The 22,787-nt window shown below is 38.8% G+C and overlaps 1 long non-coding RNA gene across 2 annotated transcripts; it reads right to left on the minus strand.

Annotated features, from left to right (window-relative positions):
- Nucleotides 1–38: 38 nt before the first annotated feature.
- Nucleotides 39–22,306, minus strand: LOC146687410 (uncharacterized). 2 transcript variants are annotated; one of them, XR_014916526.1, is made up of 4 exons: nt 21,999–22,306; nt 559–737; nt 249–477; nt 39–176 (listed from the first exon to the last, which is right to left on the minus strand). It is a non-coding gene; the product is annotated as an uncharacterized LOC146687410 (long non-coding RNA). The 2 variants fall into 2 exon arrangements; XR_014916525.1 differs by lacking the exon at nt 21,999–22,306 and having other exon boundaries at nt 559–3,566.
- Nucleotides 22,307–22,787: the final 481 nt, after the last annotated feature.

Here is a 22,787-nt window from a genome sequence, read left to right on the forward strand (position 1 = left end):
AACAAGGATGCAGTGGACTCAAGAGCAGACTCAATTGCTCGAACTATGTACAATTTATTGAAAGGAAAAGGGACTTAAACAAGACTGGGTCTAACAGAAATCATTCGCAGGAACTGAGGGAGGCCCGAGGGCAGAGAAACGGACGTTGAACACAAGGAGAACATGGGCAGGAACTTCTGCAAACACAGGAGAAGGGAAACAATTAAAGGGCAGAGGTGAGTGGTACTAGTGGAGAGTCTTGTGCTTACTTGAAAACACCGGCTATTAGGCGGGGAAGGGGTTGCCGTGGGAGCATCCCAGGGATGGTTGAGAGTGTGGGGAAGCTGGTCCAGGTTCCAAGGTGTCCAGGGAAGTTGAAGTACGGGCTGGAGGGCAGGCTGAGGAGAAGGTGAGTGTATGGTCCTAGGGTTCTAGGCAGACTGGAGAACAGGATGGAAACAGAACCAGCGCTGCTGATGAGTACGACGGGTGATGAATCTGGAGAACACAGGAGATGGAGAACACATTAACCCACGATCCAGGCACACAGAGTCCGAGCACAGAGGAGTCCAAGTTTACCACGGGTGGTAGCAGGACGAACTGGCGAGGAGTGGCAGGCAGTGCTGGCTTAAAAACCCTCTAGATGGAGCCCCCGAAATTGGAAGCAGGTGATGAGCTGGCCAACTCCACCCCAGGGGATGGACAACAGGAACCTGGACCACACCCGACCAGACACTCCCACAGCATATGACAAGAAGCTGGAATAAATTATGTGTTTTGTGACAACCTGCTGATAAGAAAGGACCAAAAGGTAGTTCATCCATTTCATTCTTGAATGATTCATAGGTCAGTGTTAAGAGGTGTAACAAACAAACACCATTCCTCTAAAAATAAGACATGACAGGAGTGAAGATGAGTGGAAAAAGCAGCCAGTGTCCAAAGGAAAACTTTGAAAGACCTTCAGAAAGACTCTAGAATTGTTGTTTAAGGAGTTTAAGATTAAGTTCCCATTCCTCCAGAGAGGCCAGGCACAACAAAATGCACTGATCCGTCTTTAGAACTAGTAGCTCAAAATGTGCTATAATTATGATTTTGATAGTAATTTCAGAGGGATTTGCCTTATTTACCAAGTAGTTTAGGTTTGTTACAAACACACACACACACACACACACACACACACACACAAAAACCCATGCATAAGGTTATTTATTATTCTGAGCAGAATAACGACCTGTCTTTGGCCACATTTTTACTCCATATCACCGCTGACCCTTTTTGGCCTTGGTGGCTTTTTGGACCTGAATCTACTCTTTACTTCCTGACAGATGGTCAAGTGCTACCAGTCATGTCCTAGTCTGTGGGGGGCACCAGCTGTATGTACAGACTGAGCACATGCAGAATACCCTCAATGTACCTTTTCTTCAACATTCACACCATATTTATTTGCAAATAATGTCAAGTCTTACATTGGTCAACAATATGAAAACCAAATTTACCAGTTATAGTACTTGTCAAAGGCCAAGCTGGCAGTGCTCCACCTGAACAGTTTGCATAACATTGCAGTACAGCATAAGCAATGTGGTCAAAAATATTGCAATGTACGACATAGCAGTACAAACTGTGAGTGTTTATCTAAGAAACCAATTCATGCTCTTAAGGAATAATACGCCTTGCGTGAACAGTTGGAAATGATCAACTCTTTATTGGGAACCAAGGAAAATTCTTCCCTGGTGTCATTTGGAAATGAGGCCCAACAGTATATTAATAGTTTGGGGGACAACAGCAGTGATAGAGACAGAAGGTTAACAGCTATTGGCCAGTTACACTCCTGGGATGCAGAATGACCAATTACTTTGATTAATAGGGGTCTAATTAAATCGCCTCTCTCCCAGCCATTGCCAGTAATGTTTTCAGTGTGATAAAACTGTAAGTAGATATTACTTGTTCTTTCTCGTATTTTTATTACTCCTATGTTGTCCATGTTTGTGAATCTGTGCTGTGGGCTGATTGCCAGTGCTTCTCATAAGACATTATTATTCTTTGCATTCAGACTGATGGGAGTGTGCTTGTGTATTTCTGCGTGTGCATGGGGTTGTTTGTGCCATGTTCCCTCATCTATCAGTAGGCTGCCCTTCTCCGATGACCACTGAAGCTCCATTAGTACCCACAGTCCTGATTGATGTTGCACAGTACTGTGTCGGAAGGCTAGGAGTGTTTTTCTGAACCAGCGACATGCTTATTACAACACCTTTCCACCGCAGAAAATGGAAATTGCTATGCTGATGTCGTGAGGCTCAGATTTGAAATGATGGTGAAATCGACAAATGCCTCAAATGACTTGCTTTTATATATAATATATAGAGAGATATTTTAAATATGACTGCTTAGGCAATGGACTACTTTAGGAATTCATTAAACAACAACTTCTTTCATGCACAATGGCTCTGGACTGTGTCTGGTAAACTGTACAAGCTCCCTTAATTCAGGTGATTCAGGTGAGAGCAGCCAAGTGGTTACAACCTGTCAATATCTGCTTGTTTGGAAGGATTTAAGTAGTTGTTTTGGGGGTTGTGTCAGAGAAAGTCCAGCCCTCTGATGGATCATTTTATGAGCTGTCTGAGACATCATAAAACTGGATAGCTTCTCTCTTCTTTTTTCCCCATATGAAATGAAACCAAGTAACCTGAAACCCTCCTGATCTGACAGAACCAAACAGCTGTGTTTAACATCCTTGATCAAATAAAGATGACATAGTTGGCTATTATAATGAAATGCCGTGAAAGGCAAAAATGGTTTGTTTATGAGATCAATTGCTGATGAGGTTTCACTGATAAAAACATACTTTTTCCATGTTTTCTTTCACCTGCTCTTCTGGGTGTTTTCACTCTCTCAAGTCTTGTCTGTGTCAGCAAAACGGCATGTCTAGAAAAGTGAATGCTTCAGTTATGTCGCTACATCTCAACATGGCCTTTGAATTCTTGTCTGCATTTTTTAGTGGAAAGCAATGACACCATGAGTACAAGGGCCAGCTGCCAAAATATCCATGCCGCGAGACAATGAGGGAGATGGGGGGCTCTGTAGCCTGCTGATGAGTACACAGTCTCTTTGATTTTCCATTTGAAACAGAGATGTGGTACTTGTAGCCCGCTGGACTGTCAAAATGAAGCCTAGCAGAATCACTCAAGTTTAGATTAATTTGTGCTAACTTTGCTTTTCTTCCTTCCACAGTGGCTCTCTGTTGTCATTATCAAGGTCATAAATGAGTCATTGGTAGGAAATGAAAATAGTTATCTTGTTGTTTTCCGTATGTAACTGAAAAGTTTTTAATTCGTGTTTAAGGATTAGTTGCCTAAAGTGTAGGTTGTTGTTGATGATTCAAATTATCTTTGAAATTAGTTTTCTATACAGAGATGTAGGAAATATGAGGGAGAGCTGATGACATGCAGTAAAGGCTGAGTCAGATTGAAACTGACAGCCTCAACCAGCAGAGCTTCCCACGCACAAATTATTTTTTTATTGTTAAATTCGTGCTGTTTGGCAGATGGTGTACATTTTTTCCATCATTTTTTTTTGCCAGCAGTTTATGCATACCATTGCCTTATGTACAATGACATGTGACAAAGTGCAATGATTGCTTTGCTGCATATTGAACGTACCATTTTAGTATTCCAATGCTGCACGTTATTACATCCGTTTCCACACATTAACCTTTTCCAAGCTCTTTCCTTACTGTTGTGCTCATATCTGCCTAGACTATGATTAATATGCCTTTATTCTCATGTGATAAAATCTTGCCAGTCTCCCTGCCTGCCTACCGACAACTCCAGTCACCTTATTATTTTCAAAAGGTTGTATGGTCACTGAGTTTAGATTATTCCATTCCCTACTCTACATCTTATGCCCCACATGTCCCTTCCTCATTCAAATCAGTTTTGTCTCCAGGAATTGGAATATAGAAATAGGTTTAAGCTTTTGTGCGGATGTGTTTCACTACTGTATAACCATTTCATCAACTTCCCACTAGGAAAGCTTGTGTGAGTTCCCTTGGTTTGGCTGTGTTTTCTCAGCTAGTCCTTTGTGGCAAAAAGTGTGCATTCTGACTCAAAGAGGGAAATGGGCCAAACACCACAGTATTGAAAAGAGAAAATAAGGATGTCATGAACCTCAGTATTTTTTTCCTAGCATAAGATTGTGCATATATACATAATCCCAGAGGATTTTTGTCCTGTTTGTTTGGGTTTTATGTGCTTGGGTTTGTGCACGCAGATCCTTTAAATAACATCTCTAGGATTTCTCTCTGTTCTTAAATGAAAGCAAATCCAGTAAAAAGAGTTAACTCAATAAAGCCTTATCTTGTTTATCAATATTTTTTTAGCTTTCTATCCTGATTTGTTACTCTCAGCTCCAAGTCCAGCTAGTGTGAAGCACTATAGCGATCCAGGAGTATTCCAAGAGTGTAGCATTTGGTCTGCGTAGGATGTTGTATTTTGTATTTAGAAAATTAAAGGAAAGCTCTATGCCCTTCCCATCTCTGCCTTCCTGCTCTCAAACAATAACCTCTGCACATATATTTAGTGTTGCTGAGAGCTGTTTTAGGGACACATTGGCACATGTGATGGAATCAGTTAACACTCACGCATACGTGTTGGATCATTGCTTGATCTAGACCATTCCTGAACTTTTGGGGGTTATCTCTGCCGGCTCAATTATCATTGCAATCAGTAACATTTTGAAAACTAACCAGGCAGGCTAATATTGCCTCAAGTAGCATAAGCTTTGCTAACTGCCTGTGACTAAGTATAATGACATGAAATGGGGTGATTACTCTAAAATGATCAACTTTTCCATTTTGGTGTTGACTGCAAGCTGCAACTGCACTTCCTGAAATCTCTCATAATACACAATTTGATTGGTCAGTGCCTGTTCTGGAACATTTGACTGGCTGGTGCTTGTACTACAGAAAATCATCTTTCTCAGCTCTTCACTGCAAATGTGAATGCTAATGACTGCTAATGTGAATCCTGTTTTATATCGTTTTCAGTGGCCACAATCAAATTACATTTTGACTGCTGAGCTGTCAATGTTTAGGTGATGATCTCAGCTCTCAATTCTGCCTGAACAGACAACTAATCAGGTTCATATTGTATAAAAGACTTTTTGATGCCACCAAACTCTGTGTAGCAAAAACTGTATAGTTATTATTACCTAATGCTGCATTTATACAGTTTTTACAGCTTAACAGAGACCACTCCACAATGTTTTGCTATGTTATACAGCTGTCAGTATACAGTCTGTCAAAACTGTGCAGTGAGATACAAACAAATACACAACAATGATGTAAGTGCTTTTAACAGTCAGAATCATATGACTCAAAACTGGTGGTATAAAACTAACTGGACAGTGAGAGACATGTCAATCAACTGCTGTTTGTACGCTTCCATGCAGCCCTGAAGCTGCAGTCATACTTAACCTGTAGAATTGCCAAAAGCAGCAGTAATGGAAAATTGAATGGAAAGGTTAAAAATAGGGTTTAAAGTCTGATTTGTCCACTGTAGGAACCTTAAGTGTTGGTGTAGCAGTGCAGCAGGTGGAAAAGACTCACTTAGAAATAAGTTACACAATAATTCTGTTATGGCAACAGTAGATTGTTCTTTGTCTACAGGTTGGGATCAGCTGACCTGTGTTACTCTGAGGTTTACTGGTCTTTATAGATTTATCCAACCGCATGTAGTCTGAGGTATCATATCTGCCTGCCGCCCCTATCCAGTATAAAGACAGAATGAAGGTGCAGTTTACAAACTAAATCACATGATCATCTTAAATTAAAATTTATGACCAATACTGAGACAAAAGGGTTGATCGGCTGTCTATTTCATGTGAGCATTGGATCAGAACAGCAAAGGATTGGTTTGGCTCTTAAATGGAACGAGCTAGATCTGCACATTGCTAATGAACTGCACAGACTGCCTACACCGGTCCAACACAGTCAGTTACTGTAAACTGTACCATAATATTGCAAACAGACCAGTTTAGCCTCTACTGAACTATCAAGTATTCTCATACAAATGTTGAATAAAACAAGACTTCATAATATTAAATATTAAATATAATATATTCTTCTTTAAGACATAATGTTCAGATCCAATTTCAGATTAAATAAATCTACAATTAATAAGAACATTTCATTTAAGCTCTAAGTTTCCAATTTTCCAGATTTCACTTGCTGCACAGACCTTAGATTTGAAAATAGCCTGTCATCTATCTCCCCCATCCTCTCCTTCTTACATCTTCCTCCATTTCTGAGAGTGAAGTTATCACACTTTACCGTTTCCACCCCCCCCCAACCCCCACCCCCAGGACATATAGCAACTGTAGCATTAGCCAGCAGACAGATTGCATGTTTGTGTGCCAAACAATGTACTGCATGTGTTGGCAGTTTGAAAAGCTGTATTTGAAATTAAATGCCACAAAGTGTATGTCTGTTAATGCTCGCTCTAGTTCTCTAATGCATGCTTGATGGTGAAGATGACAAAAATATAGATCATAATATTAAAAGATCATTCAGTCATTTGGGTTTAAATTTAATGCCTAGAAAAGTTTTTCTGTAAATATTGGTGTAGATGTTTTTAAGACCTGCTTTTTGTTCGGTAGTAACCAAAGAGAAGATTGATAATAAATTCCATGGAAAATGGTTCTACAGTAAGTAAGACTGGATGCTCGGACAAGGCTTTTATGCCAATATGTCATTACAAAACAAGAATAAATGACACATCTCAACTTTTAAATGTTGTTAAAATTGATCTGGATTTTTTATTTGTGCTAAAAGCATTGCACTTCTGGAATAAATTATTAATGTAGTGTAATGCACAAATAATCTGTTAGGCATGACAGTATATTTTACTTATTCCCTTTGGTGTTTTTGTACATGATAGGAAAAACGTAACTCTTGCTTACTGGTTTCAGTTATCATATTGCAGACTATGTCTTACAGATTTGAATAAAAAAGAAAAAAAATCTAAAATAAAAAGGTTAAAAAGAACAAACTCTGACATCCATTAAAAAAAAGGGTAAAATCCTTATTCCAAAATGTATTATCTCCTTTGGGGATGTTGTAAGAAAGTGAAATAGCTATTACTATTTTTCCTTTCCAGGGAGAGCCATTACTGCCTAACTCCCCTTGTGTCACTGACTATCTTTTGACTGTAGCATATGCGCAGACAAAAATCTCGATGCATTAGCTGCAGTTAAAAGCCAAGCCTGACCAAACGGACCACTTTGCACACAGATTCTGTTTCAATTAGCTCAGAGACAGCGATCAAAAGACATTACAGTCCATAGCAGGTCTTTGATTGTGAAAGTGAAGTTTTAGATGGGAAGAAGAAGTAGATAAAGGGGTTACTGTGGTTACTCTGAGCAAACCATTTTGTTCTTTAGTGCAAACTTCTATAGCGTCTCTTTCTGAGCTTTCAGCATTTGACATTTCTTCAAAGAATACTGTTAATTTTCCCAGTGAGAACCCTCTTTCTGGTGTGCTATTGCTGCACAATTCCTGTAGAAACAGGAATAGCGCCACTCTGTGCTACCTTAATTCATTAGAAAATAAATAAAAACAAAAAAGGATGTCAGACAATAAAACAGGATATTTAGGTAAACCTCCCATTACAACATACCACCGAACATATTTACATAAGAGCTGGCAGAGGATATAAAAATGATAACCTGAGCACCCCTCACAGCGCATGTTATGAACCTTGTGGCTAACTTAACAATCATTTGTAGCAGTTTAAAGATATCATAACAGACTCTGGACTGCTTAACATGTTGGAGTTGGCAGATTAATCATTTAGCTGAAAAAAAGTCATAAAAATGTTAAAAAAAAATAATTTGTTGGCTTTGAAAAGAGTTATTTATCTTTTAATGCAATGTGAAAGAAATTACAGTTTAGAAGAAGGTTATAGTTTTAAATAGACTTGTAACTCTTAGACATAAGACTTATTTGTGCGCATTGTTTTCTGGAACACACTGTACTTTTATTATTAACCGTCCTCCTTTCTGGGAAGGGCACCTTGTCTTCTTAAATTCATGTATTGTGTGTGTGTTTGTTCATATTTATGTGTTCGCGTGTGTGTGTGTGTGTGTGTGTGTGTGTGTGTGTGTGTGTGTGTGTGCTTAGATCGGAAAGAAAATCTGTATCTTACTGTGTGTGTAGCCACTCAAAAGTGGGTAAATTTGCGTGTCTCTATTGCAAGTCTGATCTGGGTGGAGGCTATTAAAAGATGTACATGCTGTGCAAGTGCCCTTTCCAGCATGGCAGGATCTCCACCTAATGTCACCTTTGTCACACTGACTGACAGCATTGAGGGAAGCAAGGGGGCATCACCTGCTTTCCTATACACGACCACCTGTCAGAGCCAGCAGGCTCACAACTGATGATGCTTAAGATCAAGCTGAGGGCAGCAGACTTCACTTCAAGGATATCCTGTATGCTCCATAAACTCCATTGTGGTGCATTCATTAGCTCTATTAACCCTAAACTTTTAAAGGGTAAGCATGTAATTGACCTGAATAGAGAGATTTCTGTTGGAATCATCATTCACTTAATGTCCTCATGTCTCCCGTCTTTCCTCTTGGGTCCTACTAGTCAACTTTCTTTTTAGCTGACGGTTCTTATTTGCTTTAGGTCAGTGTCCCAAATTCCCCAATGTGAAATCACTGTTTCTGCGTGTCTTATATGTGTCACATTATTACACTCATGGTATCACTATGTATGGGAATTTCCCAAGGATAGGTGGCCCCCCGCTACCACGGGATATTCAGTGATGCAGGAAATTGAAAAACGTTGAGGACCAGATTTATAGCCCATCATCTTTATTAAGCCTTGTTTGCAGACAGAAAAGTGAGCGTGTTTATTTTAAGCTCAAAGTTTAAAGTGTCAGCTGTGCCCACTTTCTACTTATCTCGAAATGAGGAGTCAAGATCGATCTGCTGTTTTTGTCACGAGAGTTTTAACAGATGGGACACATCACAGAACATTATCCCAGCATGCTTAGCTGTTGATGTATAATGTATTTGCACATGTGCAATCAGCAAAACCAGAGAGAAATATATGTGGATTTACCAGTTAAAAGTTGCTCTTAGATAAAGTAATATATTAGCAACATATTATTATTATAGTAGTAGTGATAGCGTTACTAGAAATACTAGTAGTAATATTTCATTTTTTTTAGAAAAATAAAAAGGGACCTCCAGTCGAAGGATTTACTTTAAAACAAAGCAGTTGTATTACATTTACACTGAACGTTTGCATTTGGTTGCTACGGCATTCCTCAATTATCATTTAAATTTAAAATCAAATGACCAGTTTTCCCTGGAGTGAGCCCAACAGACTCAGCAAGCAGTCCAAAAAAAAAAACACGACGCGTAAACGAGAACGCAAGTCCTGAGAGGATGTGTTTAGGGATGTACGTACACATTCTGAACTGTGGCACCGAGGAAAAGCCGCGGCTGCTTGAGACAAAAGTAGGTCATGCAAGAACATCTTAAGGGACTGCTGTGAAATTCTAAAAAGTCATTTGCTGGGAATTGAATTTCTAATGACACTAAATGAAAATGGAGCTGTGAAAGTGTTCCTCTCCTGTGTGAGCCCCAGTTTCTACAACCCCACTGAGACCTCGAGGCGCCATGGGAGGGTAGTAAAGACAGGACTTATGGAAATGAATGGCACCATGTGAAAATCACATTTCATTGGGCTTTATTAAACTTTATATTTGTTTGATGAGGCCCACGGCTCTCAGATATGAATGTGATTAGTTTACAGTGTTGGGGGATGTTTTAGTTCTTCATTTTCATATATTGTAAACATTTAATCGAGTAAGACTACAGTATCAGCCTGGGGGAAGTTGTTGCGGAAAGTTTAGCCATTAAAATTACACGTTCCAAAAATCCCAGCACTCCTGCATTGTACAACAGAGTAAGCCGCTTCACTGTTGCAGCATAGTGTATATGTAGCTGTTACCTAGAAATCACAATAGAAACTGAACTAACTTAACCTTCCTGGACATTAGTCATACTCAGTATGTTTTATTTTGTGTATTTTGTTTATGATCCCTCTTTTCAAATCAAATCAAATCACTTTTATTGTCACATCACAAGTGCAGGTACACTGGTACAGTACATGTGAGTGAAATTCCTGTGTGCGAGCTTCACAAGCAACAGAGTTGTGCAAAAATACAATAACGTAAAACAAGCAAAATATAAGAATGGCTAAATCTGAGCCTAATAAATATATGTACAATATATAATACTATATGCATTACTGGATGTGTACTAAATATGTTTTTCTACGTGTGTGTGTGTGTGTGTGTATACATATTTTACAAATTAAATAGAGTAAACAATAAATATATAAAAAAATATACAGAGTTGGTTGAGATTTAGTTTTGATTTAATGGTTGATGGTTTAGTCCATAAAATGTCAGACAGGGCAAAAAGTTTAACAAAAAATAGAGAGCAAAAGCTTGTTTTGTCCCCATACTCACAAATACTCCACTGCAATATTATAAAATGGAATAATATTAATAAAAGTACACCAAGTTCTCATATTTTCTAAGGTAGAAAAGATGAACATGTGGCATTAATGTTTTTTACGTCACCAAAATCTTTTACAAAGTTTTTATGCTGTTGATGGGACAATCAATAGCTACTGTAAAAATCAGGAGGTAATGTTGATCGTGGAGTAAATGTTGGCCACTGCTGCCTTTTTCATCATCCTCATCCTTCCGTACCCTGAAAAATCCAGCTCTGTGTCTCAGGTCTGTCTTGTGATTGTGGTTGTAATGATCACTTGGCAGTGGAAGTACATTGATTATCGGCTTTTGCCCATATCTATTACCTTGTCTAGACTTTTGTCTGTGTTTGCCTTTTCTGCTTGTTGGAGTGAGTCACAATTACGCTTTTATTACACTGTTTTTTGTTTTGTTTTTTTCCGTCAAGAGCATTTCATATGTTTATGTAACATAGACCATATATATATATATATATGATCTATGTTACATAAACATATGTAACATATTGTGATTTCTAGGTAATAGCTACATATGCACTATGCTGCAACAGTGAAGCGGCTTACTCTGTTGTACAATGTAGGAGTGCTGGGATTTTTGGAACGTGTAATTTTATATATAAAAAACAAAACAAAACAAAAAAAAACAACACCCAGCACGCCCTTGCGGGCGGTTTATCCTTCAAGCTCGGGTCCTCTACCAGAGACCTGGGAGCTTGAGGGACCTGCGCAGTATCTTAGCTACAGTATCAGCGGAAGGGGCTACATCAATAGGATGAGGGACCTATGGATATATATATATGTGTGTGTCCATATCTTTTAAGGACACATCTTTTATGCGTGTCCTTATGCATCTTGCAGCTGTTGCCCTTTACAAACACCCGGGTCTATGTTACATAAACATATGAAATGCTCTTGACGGAAAAAAACAAAAAAACAAAAAGTGTAATAAAAGAGTAGTAATTGTGACTCACTCCAACACTGGTGAACACTTGAACAGTTTTCTAATTTGTTTGATTATCTTTGAAGTGACAGTCATGCATAGTAATCTCTATTTATGCTAATATGCTGTTCCCCTTCTTAAACTGCGGTTGAAGATATTGGCATCTGTTGGTTTTGACGTGTGTGTGTGAGTCTGTGACAAGTGAGGGTCTGAAATATAAACTGAAAATGAAGCAGTGTGATCTGTTGTGCTGAGTGCATAAACGCTGAGGCATGGATGCTCCTTGTTGGCCTAATGGTAGAGAGGCTAATTAACAGCAAAAGCCGGCTCGTTTGGTTGCCAACGCCAACAGAAGGTCATGTTCCAGATGCCAGCTGGTATCTAGAGGGTGGCTGCTTTTAAATTAATGGAGAGCACATCATAGAGGGGATGCTAAAGGTACATTTTTGTGGGCTCGGTGACAACCACAACACCACCTCCATTAAGAAACAGTTTATTTTAAACAGATTAATTACAGTGAAATCAAAGCAGTGTTCAAACCGAGGCTTTGTGCACACATTAACTGTGTTTCAAATTATTATCATTATTGTCCCTCTGTCTACACATAATAAGCAATTTTACTAAGAAGAAAAAAAAATATACAACTTAAGGACATAATAATGTTCCAAACGTTTTATTTTGAAGTTGAAATTATCTGTGCAACATCTACATTTGATGTATTTTACATTCAGCTTGTACTGATGGATCCATAGCTGTTATGAACACAGAAAACTCCTGTCATGTTTTGATCCACCATGCAATACCTTGGGAAAGCATCTGATTGATAACAGCTTCATTTTTGCATATGACAATGATTCCAAACACCCTGCCAACACAATAAAAGCATACACGGACAATGGAACACTATCATCCCTGAATCCTCCCTTAGTTATGCTGCAATAGGTGTAAGCTGCTGGGGGGATTCCCATGATGCATTGAGTATTTCTTCTCCAGTCACCTTTCTCACTCACTATGTGTTAATAGACCTCTCTGCACTGAATCATACTTGTTATTAATCTCTGGCTGTGTTTTTTCTCTCAACCCAACTGATCGTTCCAGATGGCCCCGCCCCTCCCTGAGCCTGGCTCTGCTGGAGGTTTCTTCCTGTTAAAAGGGAGTTTTTCCTTCCCACTGTCGCCACAGTGCTTGCTCATAGGGGGTCATATGATGTTGGGTTTTTCTCTATGTGTGTTATTGTAGGGTCTACCTTACAATATAAAGCGCCTTGAGGCAACTGTTGTTGTGCTTTGGCGCTTTGAATTGAATAAAACTGAATTGAATTATCAGTCATGCATTGGCCTTCCCAGAACCTGCACCTCAACATCACTGAAGCAGCGTGGCATCATCTTGACACAGAATGCAGCAAAAGGCAGCCGACATGCAAAAGAAATACTTTTAATGTCCTTCAAGAAGAACTTTTTCTGAAGACTCGTTAAAGAAATAACGAGAAAGTTTGTTTAAGAGGGGTTAAGCTGTATTGAAATATAAAGTTGGCCCTACTATATGCTGACTTTCAAGCTTGTTAGAATAGTACAGACTCTATTTTTGCTTCATGTACTTCAAGTTTGTACTTGTTTTAACAAATTACTGCACTTATTTCCAATTTTCCCAGCAAAATGTAAACAAATCAAGGGCAACTCGAGACTTTTACACAGTACTGTATCTGAACTAGCATCCAAAACCAACTTCCCTGTGTAAAACAATAATCTAAAGTGAACTGTCATCACCCTTTGTAGAAGTAGCTGAACTTAGTTAAAGATAGGACTAATCCAAAGAAAAGTGTCCATTGGGAAGTATTAAAAAATTACACTGCAGTTGCTAGTTTAATTACAAAGAGAATGATCTGTTGCTTACTTGGTACAGCTTTAGTGAAACTGCACTCATACCTGGCGACAGGCAATGCAGTTTCATTAACACGCGATATGAGACTCTTCATCTTTGCAGGTAGGGCCAGTTATCATTCTGAAATGAAGGCTGATTAAAATGAGTGAGTATTAGTAAACTCTGGCACATTTACATTTCAGTGTTGATTACTGCGCAGTTTCCATGACATATAAGTAAAATTAAATAGATTACATCCTTTTCAGCTATTTTTTGTGAAAAGCTGTTATGTTGCTGATGAAGTAATATTAAAGCCTCAATGAATGAGTCATTTTTGCTCAGTTCACATCTCCTGTAAATTGTGTATGTTAATACTGAACTTAATTCTCTACTGAATACCTCTGCTGCACTGTGGGAGTGTAAAAGCCACTTTGATGACAGCAGTTCATTTCATGTTGTGTCAACTAAACGCAAAAGAGTGGCCATTTGATATGGTTAGCTTTGCCTTGTTCAATTTTCAATGTATAATGCCCAGATTTAATTTATTTTTTCAAACTGAATTTTATATTCCCACGCACCAGAACATTACGATGCTCTCTGCTGCAAAACTCAGTTTAAATTTTCTTGTGATGTGCACAAGGCAGACATTTTATCGGCAATAAAAAAGGGGAGATAATGTGAATAACTGTGCGTGTACTCCTCAGTCCCTCTAAGCATGACTGAAACACAAATAAGGTGTGTTTTTCTTGTATTTCAAATTTCTCATGTTCAGAATAATTCATTCATTCATTTTCTGCAAATAAACCCATTTTCTTTTAGTATAGGTTCTAACACTGCTGGAGAAATTTACCATAACTCGCAGTGAAAAACCTACTTAAACACTGACTTGCGAGAATTCTCAAACTGCAGCATCTGTGTATGCTTTCAGATGTCAGTCAAGAGGCTTTGCTTTTCAATTCAAGGTAATATTTGCAAACAGAGAATAGAAAAGGGGGATTTGATTTCAAGTACAAACTCATGGCAGGAATTTAATTTTTGCAGACAAATGCCCTGGTCCAGCTCATATTTACATGCTTGCCTACATACATCACACTATGTTCATCCTAATGAAATGGAGATTCAATTATATCAGTCACTGCAAACCCCAGGTAAGAGCATGATTAGCATCTTTCTGATGCTTAAACATGTGACTGCTTTCTCATTCCTGCAAAGTATTATGTTTAGTTTTGGAAGAAGGTGGCATGAGTAAGAACTGATCACATTGGTGATGGCAAACACCTCCTCACATTCATTAGTAGTCTGCCTGTGTAAGTCTGTGGTTCTCCTGTCTAGCCACCCCATGGCTTGTTTGAGAAGAGAACTACACCTGATATGATGCTGAGCACTGTGCTCTTCCTTCTGGTGTTACAGAGATAATGACTGCTTCTGATTATATTAACAAACCAAACCATCATTTGCAGTAAAAAAACAAGAGTAAAAAGTAAAAAGACCGAGAAATTTCAAAGGCGTTTTATACAACTTGGCTACAATATTAACATTTTTTCCCTACTTTTGTGCTCCTTGTCTAGCTAATGGTGACAGCTCTGCCTACAAAGAAAGGGCACAACTCTCAGGTGGTCCACGATCGATCAGCTGAAGGCGGCATATATTCTATCTTTGTCGGAGCAGGCATTTGTAACAGCATGTAGAGAAACCTATGGGTGAACTAGAGCGCATAAACTGTAGTGCTTTAGTTTTAATTCCTTAAGCTTAATATGTTTATGTTGTTTGAGCACAGGCGTTTATCTCCTGAAAGTGAGAACAGTATCTCAAGCTTTCAGATATTTACTTCAGATAATTAACTAGAGGACTTTTGAACATGCATTATGTTTATGCACAAGACAAGCAATATAGGAACATTTCTGTGCAGAACTGCAGCTGTACAGACTGTCTACATACACATATTTGTACATTTTTACATCTTTCACAGAAAAAGGAGAAAAAAGAAACACTGCAGTTAGTGGTGACATAAATTATAATATAATGGCGTATTTATATTATGAGTTGTTTTAAAAACTATCATAGAAAGTTTTAGTTTAAATGATACTTTGCAATTTTACTATATTGTGTGTACGTCTCATTCCTTAGACATTGTCATTATTTTTATTGTTACCTCTGTAAAGCAGATTGTGACTGTTTTCTTGCTTTTTTTGCATTATATGAATACATGTTTCTTACTTACTTACTTTATATCGGTTTAAGTCAAAACTTCAGCCCCAGCATTTATGATTATATCCTGCCCTTTTTTGTCTTTTAAGACTTTTATGTCTTCATTTTTGTAAATAATAGATGTTAAATTAAAAAATTCATCTAAATCATTTAAATTTAATAGATAATTTTGCCAATAACAACATATAGTAGAATTTTTGTGCTGTCAAATATGTCACATCAATCACTATTTATCTCAAAATAATTTTTATTTAAACATTTCAGTAGACTCAAATACATTTTGCAGTTTGGGAACCTTTGATTTATTCATCTAGCCCCAAGATCTGTATTAGTATATAGCTGGCTGAGGTGTAACCGTTTACATGGCTCTGTACAGATGTAGTCATTGCTGAAGATGCCTGGGGCATGCCTCTGTTTACAATCCCGCTGATATTCATCTTTAATCAGCTGGGCCACAGTTGGATTAGCATGCTACATGTAGAAGCTGTGTCAAACATTAACATGTTCCCCTTTAGTGGTGGAGAGGAGATGTAGGGGAGAGAAGATAAGGTCAGCAGTTAAATATTATCACTAGCTATGGGAGAGAGGCCTGAATTTGGTGAAGGACGGCAGGGAGGTAGCTGCTGTGCTAAAATGCTTCATAAATGCCAATCAATGAGCGCTAGCCAGTAGCTCCTAAGAACCATGGCACTGAGCAATACTTAAAAAAGAGGAAAAAATAGCGAGCAGGAATCAGGATAATGAGTAGTTAATGATCATATGTATCAGTCACAGATTTACCTCCATCCACGCCAAATTATACCGGGCTGTAAGTGTGTGATTTGTCAATGACGTCCTACACTGGAGAGATTACATCAGAGATTTTCTTCTTATTGACCTGTAATAAGAATGTAATCGGTCACTGTAACATCTAAAGTGCTGAACCAAAGCTGGTACATATTTAAACATCACTGTTCATACTGGACCATGTTTCTTTTTCAATCATCAGGGACCTCTATTCCATCTTGTTCACACTTCCATCACAGGGTAAAGCCTATAGTCTATTTCCTAAGTCTGAATCACGTTCAGTAGATCCCTCTAATAAGCACAGGTCAAATAGCCTCCATAAATCATAAAATACAGCACTTTTCCTCTGGTTTCACTGCAGCTCTGCAGTAATGCTACAAGGAGCCAAGATAAATTGTTATTACTGCTCCTATAGTAGGAACCACTGGTAGAAAAAAATCAATTGTATAATCACTTGTGGACGAGAGGAGGAAAGGGCGACATTGAAGTGTTCCTCCATTTCAGGTTATTCCTCTCATGGAGGCTTAGAGCTGCTCGTAACCTGGGTAAGGGGCAAAAGAGAGAAAACACTGAGAAAAATGATTCATACTCAACAGCTCTCATCCAACTCGATCACCCAGCTGTAAGGCATAAGGCAGGTATGCAGCTCTTTGTCGCTGGCATTTACAGTTCATTTGTCTCCCAGGAAGTAATTTTCATTAAGAAAACCAATTTCCCCTCAAGTCCTCAACATGAATAATAAACACAAACTCTTGCAGGGAGAGGGCGAGAAACAACGATTCAGATCAAACTCTTCTAAGCAGCGCTCTAAAATATTTCGGGATGCTCTTTTTTGTTTGGGCTCCGAGGTAAGAGGTGTCATAGTTTGCAGAGCATGTCGTAATCACTCGCCTTAGGAGAATACTGCTAGAGAGCTAATCATTACCACTCTGCCAGCTTGTAGAAGCGGGGCACATTTCTTCTGCACAACTTTGGGCTGTTTTTGTCTGTGTGGCTGCTGCCTGTCAAACAAGCCACCACTGGTTGAAACAGCAAGTTTACATCAAAGCCGCTCAAGTTCATTTTGAAGCTGCAATGAAAGATTCAATGCTCTCTCCCTTTAATCAGAGCACAACAGCACTTTTTGCTGCATAGCTTGTTTACCTGAAAACAAGCTGCATTTCGCTAATAGATTTTTTATTTCATGTATGTGAGTTTGTGCACACGCCCTCTATCTAATGTAATATTAGGAGGAATTAACATTATATTCTATATTTATGCTTAAATATGTACAGGTATGGTCAGAGGTTTACATGGATTCATCTTGAGCATGAATGTCATGGTAATTTTGGGCTTTTGATGATTTTTTAAAAAACTTTTCTTTTTCCTGGGTGGAATGATTGCACAGAATATATCTTTGATGAACCGGGTGCACAAGTTTGAATTTAATTAGGATTTTCTCTAATCCACACAAGGTCAGAATATACATAGAGGCTCAACAGTATACATACACTCAAATTAGTGGCCTTGATGGTTCTACGGTGTCAATTAATCTCACAAACCCAAGACCTATTAACTCGTCATTAGTGATCATGATTGACTAGAACTGCTAGTTTCTCTGTGACAGCTCTCAATGGATCCACCAATACTCGGAACAATGGAAAAGACTGAGATTTACACAAACCGTGAAGATCTATTGGAGCTAAAAAAATAAAAAAAAAACCTGTAGATTCCAAGATCATCAGTTCAAACAATTATACACAGGTAAATGGTCTTCAACTTATATAAGGCTTCATGCAATTCACTGTGCTAATGCCGTGGCTCTAGGCCTGGCAATGACAGTCTGTAGTTGGTTAGTAAATTACCGATATTTGACTGAACAACAACATTTAGATGAATTATTATGAAATTTAGTGTAGCAAACAGATGGTCGCCGCCACTCAGGCTTTTGCAGTTATGATTATTCTCGTCTCAAAGCTCAGGTGAGCACTCTCCCCAAATATTCACTTAGCAACAGTTAGCAAACAAGTATTGTTTGCTAACTGTTGCTAAATCATTGTTCACAAACTGAATTTGTAGTCACACATGTATACATCATCATAACATGACAGTGTTCCCACTGGGGCGTCCCACTGCAGCTGTAATCAACTATCTTCTTTTGTTAGAAAATTGTTGCTACATAATTATTCTGTTGTCCAGTCATCTAAGAGTGTATTTTGTGATTTATTCATTTATTTCTTTGTTGATGATCAAGAATCTATCTGTATTTTTACTGTGCTTAAATACAGACGTTACAGAAATGCATGTCTGCTGCACAGTTTGCTGGTAAAGAAGGTAGTGACCTAAAGTAGGCCAGCATTTGATTACTTCTGATCAAATGCTGATAGCTCATCTTTAACATTCACAGCAGCACTCGGTCCACCCCCTGGAGCGACTAGATCAAATTCTCAATTAGTCTTGTTGTAAGTGTGCCATTGACCTTGAGAAGGGCCCTTTTTTTAAGCATAGTTCCTGGTTTGAATGTTAAGCCTTTCAAGTCACTTGAGGATAAATAGTTTGTGAAGCATACACAGCAAGTGAAGAAATGTAGAGATGCAAGACGACAGATATTATACATAACTAACATATGATAATTGAGCTGCACGCTACTGTGTCTGTTTCTTTTAAATAAATTATACTGCTAATGCAAATATTTTATGTTAAGTCGCTCTCAATAGCCTTATCTCTTGTTTACAAACAAATGATTTACAACAGATGCGTTCACGCACACAAACACACAACTGATTCATGGCTTCTAATTGGCCTTTAATGGAACCAGTGTGTGTTAATAAAAATCAGCTGCTCGTATCTTTTTAGGAGTGGTGAACCGTGGGAGGAAGGGATTAAACTGGTTATTAAACAGGTAAGATGCTGGAACCCTGGGGTGATTAATTCCACAGGGACCACCTTTCACAGTGAAAGTAATTGTAACAATTCCCAGCCTGAGCTTGTCTCTCTCCACCCCAATTCACTGTCCCTGGTGCAGAATTACTGCGCAAAGCTAGAGACAGAAATACTGTAGCTCTGCTAAGCAGAAAAAGGAAGCTGGAGTTGCTGAAGTTAGAATTCTTAAAATGTACACTCAACAAAAATATAAACGCAACACCTTTGTTACCACTCCCATTCCCCATGGGATGGACGTAGAGACCTAAAATTCATTCCAGATACACAATATAACCATCCCTCCCAAACAGTGGTCACAAATCAGTCCAAATGTGTGGTAGTGGGCACATCTGCACGGGCGACAGATCTGGTTGACATTCCTGCTGTCAGCATGCCAATTGCACGCTCCCTCATTGCTTGTGGCATCTGTGGCATTTTGCTGTGAGACAAAACTGCACATTCCAGGGTGGCCTTTTGTTGTGGGCAGTCTGAGGTACACCTGTGCACTACTCATGATGTCAGATCAGCATCCTGATGTGGCACACCTGTGAGGTGGGATGGATTATCTCAATATAGCAGATGTGCCCACTACCACACATTTGGACTGATTTGTGACCACTGTTTGGGAGGGATGGTTATATTGTGTATCTGGAATGAATTTTAGGTCTCTACGTCCATCCCATGGGGAATGGGAGCAGTAACAAAGGTGTTGCGTTTATATTTTTGTTGAGTGTATTAAACTCAAGTCCACAGTCCTGAAATGGCAATTTCAGACAAGAATGATCAGGGCATTTATTGAACAAAATGTGGCTGTTGATGTCTCAAGGCATCAAGGACTCCTTTGTAACAAATAATTAATGCAAGCCTTTCAGAATACAAAGTCTTTTTTTGCTGATTTTTACCAAGTAGCATCATTCACACAAACTTGGATTAGTTTGGTCAACATCTGGGTGTGTGTACAGTGGATTGTGTATCAGTGTTTAGCTTGTTTTTAATTATGTTTTTGTTTTTATAACAGTACTAGGGCTAATTCAGTAAATTTACTAGTGCTCAATCTCACTTGCCACGTTATTACTGTTCACTAACCCAAATAATCAGCCAATCCCATGACGGCAGCTCTGTGCATTTAGTTATGTTGACATGCTCAAGACAGCCTGGTCAAGTTAAAACAAAATATAAGTTGTTCCGTAGTGTGGTGGTTTACATGTTCCCCTAACAGCTGAAATTTCCCTGGTTTTATCCTAGAAGGAGGCAAAAATCCCCCTTGTGTTAGTCAAAGCTAGAAGCTGTCTACTGTGATGACCTAAGGGAGCAGCTGAAAGCTATAATCGACAAACTGGGACTGAGAGACTAAGGAGAAATTTATGAAGCAACATTTTGGATGGTCACTGGTCACAGAATCATATTTACTTTTGTATTTTAGAATTTTTGTGTCTAAGCTAATGTGAAACTTTTCAATTGTTGTTTTGCACTCATTTAGCAAAAACAAAATAAGAATATATTTAAAATGGCATTTTCTTTTGTGCGTTTTGTGGAATGTGTTTTCATATTGATAAGATTTAACAGAAAAAAATTACAGCCAAAAGCACAACATCAACAAATTCTACTAGAAAATTATGTTTTGAACACATGTTTGTGTTATGTGCTATGGCTCCAGTACAATACTCTGGGCAAATGATATGCTATCTATCTAATAAATGTACCATCCAAGGTTTATAGCAAAAGCAGCCTTTCAGTCAAACATGCTTGCATGGATTAACTGAGAGGAGCTGCTACTGAATAAAATGAGAGCTGTATCAGGTCTGTAGGTAGCACATCAAAGACTCATATACTGTATTTTTAAATTTGAAAAGAAACATCCAACAATACTTTGCCCTCTGATTTGTCTAAATCACAACACTTGATGACTTTTTAAAGTGTTTGTAGCACTTCACAGTCTGAGGCCTATCATGGGATTGCAGCCTAGACAGAAAAATTGAAATGAACGAATTGAAAAACTGATAACAGCTGGCGGAGAGGATTGGGAATTATGAAGAATATTCAGGCGTTCCTGAAAAATGAAGCTTTCTCTGCAATACCTCAGGAATCCCTTGGATAGTTTTCAAAGTTTTCAAGCGTTTCTCTGTAAAAACCTGAATGGGGGGGGGGGGAATGCGACTGATGTACTTGTCTCATAGTGTTAAGAAAGTAGTCACTGCCTTGTCTGTGTTTTCTCATCACCCTCAGTGTGGGGTGCCACAAAAACGCCAGCACAGTGCGCGAGGTTGAAGGCGCATTTTCCAAGATAGCTGTTTTATCTCAAGAACCTTAGGTGTGCAGTGATGGTGGTATCCATCACCTTGCGATATAAACAGTGTTGGGAAGGTTACTTTTAAAATGTATTCCATTACAGAATACATGCCCCAAAATGTATATTGTAACGTATTCCGTTACGTTACTCAATGACAGTAACGTATTCTGAATACTTTGGATTACTTAATATATTATCATGCTTTTTACAACAACGTGAATGTACTATTGCTGTGTGATTTATTACTATTACTGAAGGTCCGCGACTCCGAACTGTAGTAAAGGGACCTCTGACTAATACGGCGGGGTCCCTGTCGGCTCGTAGCCGAAAAATAGCTTTACTTTGTTGTGTGGGTCAACTTTTCTTGCGAGAGACAGAGAGAGGCGTTGAAAGACTGCTCCAACGGAACTTATTGTTTTCGGAGGAAAACACGAACACGGCGTACAGTCGAGTCTTAATAGCTTACTTACAACTGGGCTTGTCAGGCACTCTTCTTGGCTGCAGTGGTTGTTATTATTATGTTTACATGCTTCCAGCTCCCGTTTTTCCTCGATGACAACTCGTACCTTTCCACTCCCCTTTTTCTCCCTCCTCGCGCTCACAGACCCATAACGTGTATGGCAGTCCATTCTCCCTGCAACACGGACTACACTGCCCATGATGCTACATTCTTTAGAGCTATGCTTGTAGCATTCTGCCTGTTAGCTTAGCACAACAACAACAACGAAAAGGCGCTCTCTCACCCAGGAAACACACAGTCGCAGAGAGAGAGAGAGCGTCGCCCTGTAACCATGGCAACCGTAACGCTGCCGCCTGGAACAACAGAACGTAGCTGTCAAACAAAACCCAAACAGTCCTGACCCGCGACAATATGTAACAGGAAAGTACCGCAGTGTAATCCATTTATTTCAACAAAGTAACTGTATTCTGAATACCACCTTTTTAAACGGTAACTTTAATGGAATACAGTTACTCATATTTTGTATTTTAAATACGTAACGGCGGTACATGTATTCCGTTACTCCCCAACACTGGATATAAACCATAAGCACCATTGTTTAGTAGCTGAAACAACTCGGTGCCTAGTCAAATATTTTCAGTAGTGACACCGTTTACTCTTATCCAAGTTTCTAGGAGTTTTCCTTTAGTTTTCTGATACAACAGAAAATGCTTTGAATTCTAATTGAATGCAGTATTGTGCTTGTGATTGTGGCTACTTTTCCCATTGGGAGGTGTCCCCAGCCTGTTATTCATCTTTC

This window comes from Copadichromis virginalis, linkage group LG18 (genome assembly GCF_057382275.1).
Source record: "Copadichromis virginalis isolate Kocher_CV1m ecotype Utaka linkage group LG18, C_Virginalis_male_GT1.1, whole genome shotgun sequence".
NCBI classification, from domain to species: domain Eukaryota; kingdom Metazoa; phylum Chordata; class Actinopteri; order Cichliformes; family Cichlidae; genus Copadichromis; species Copadichromis virginalis.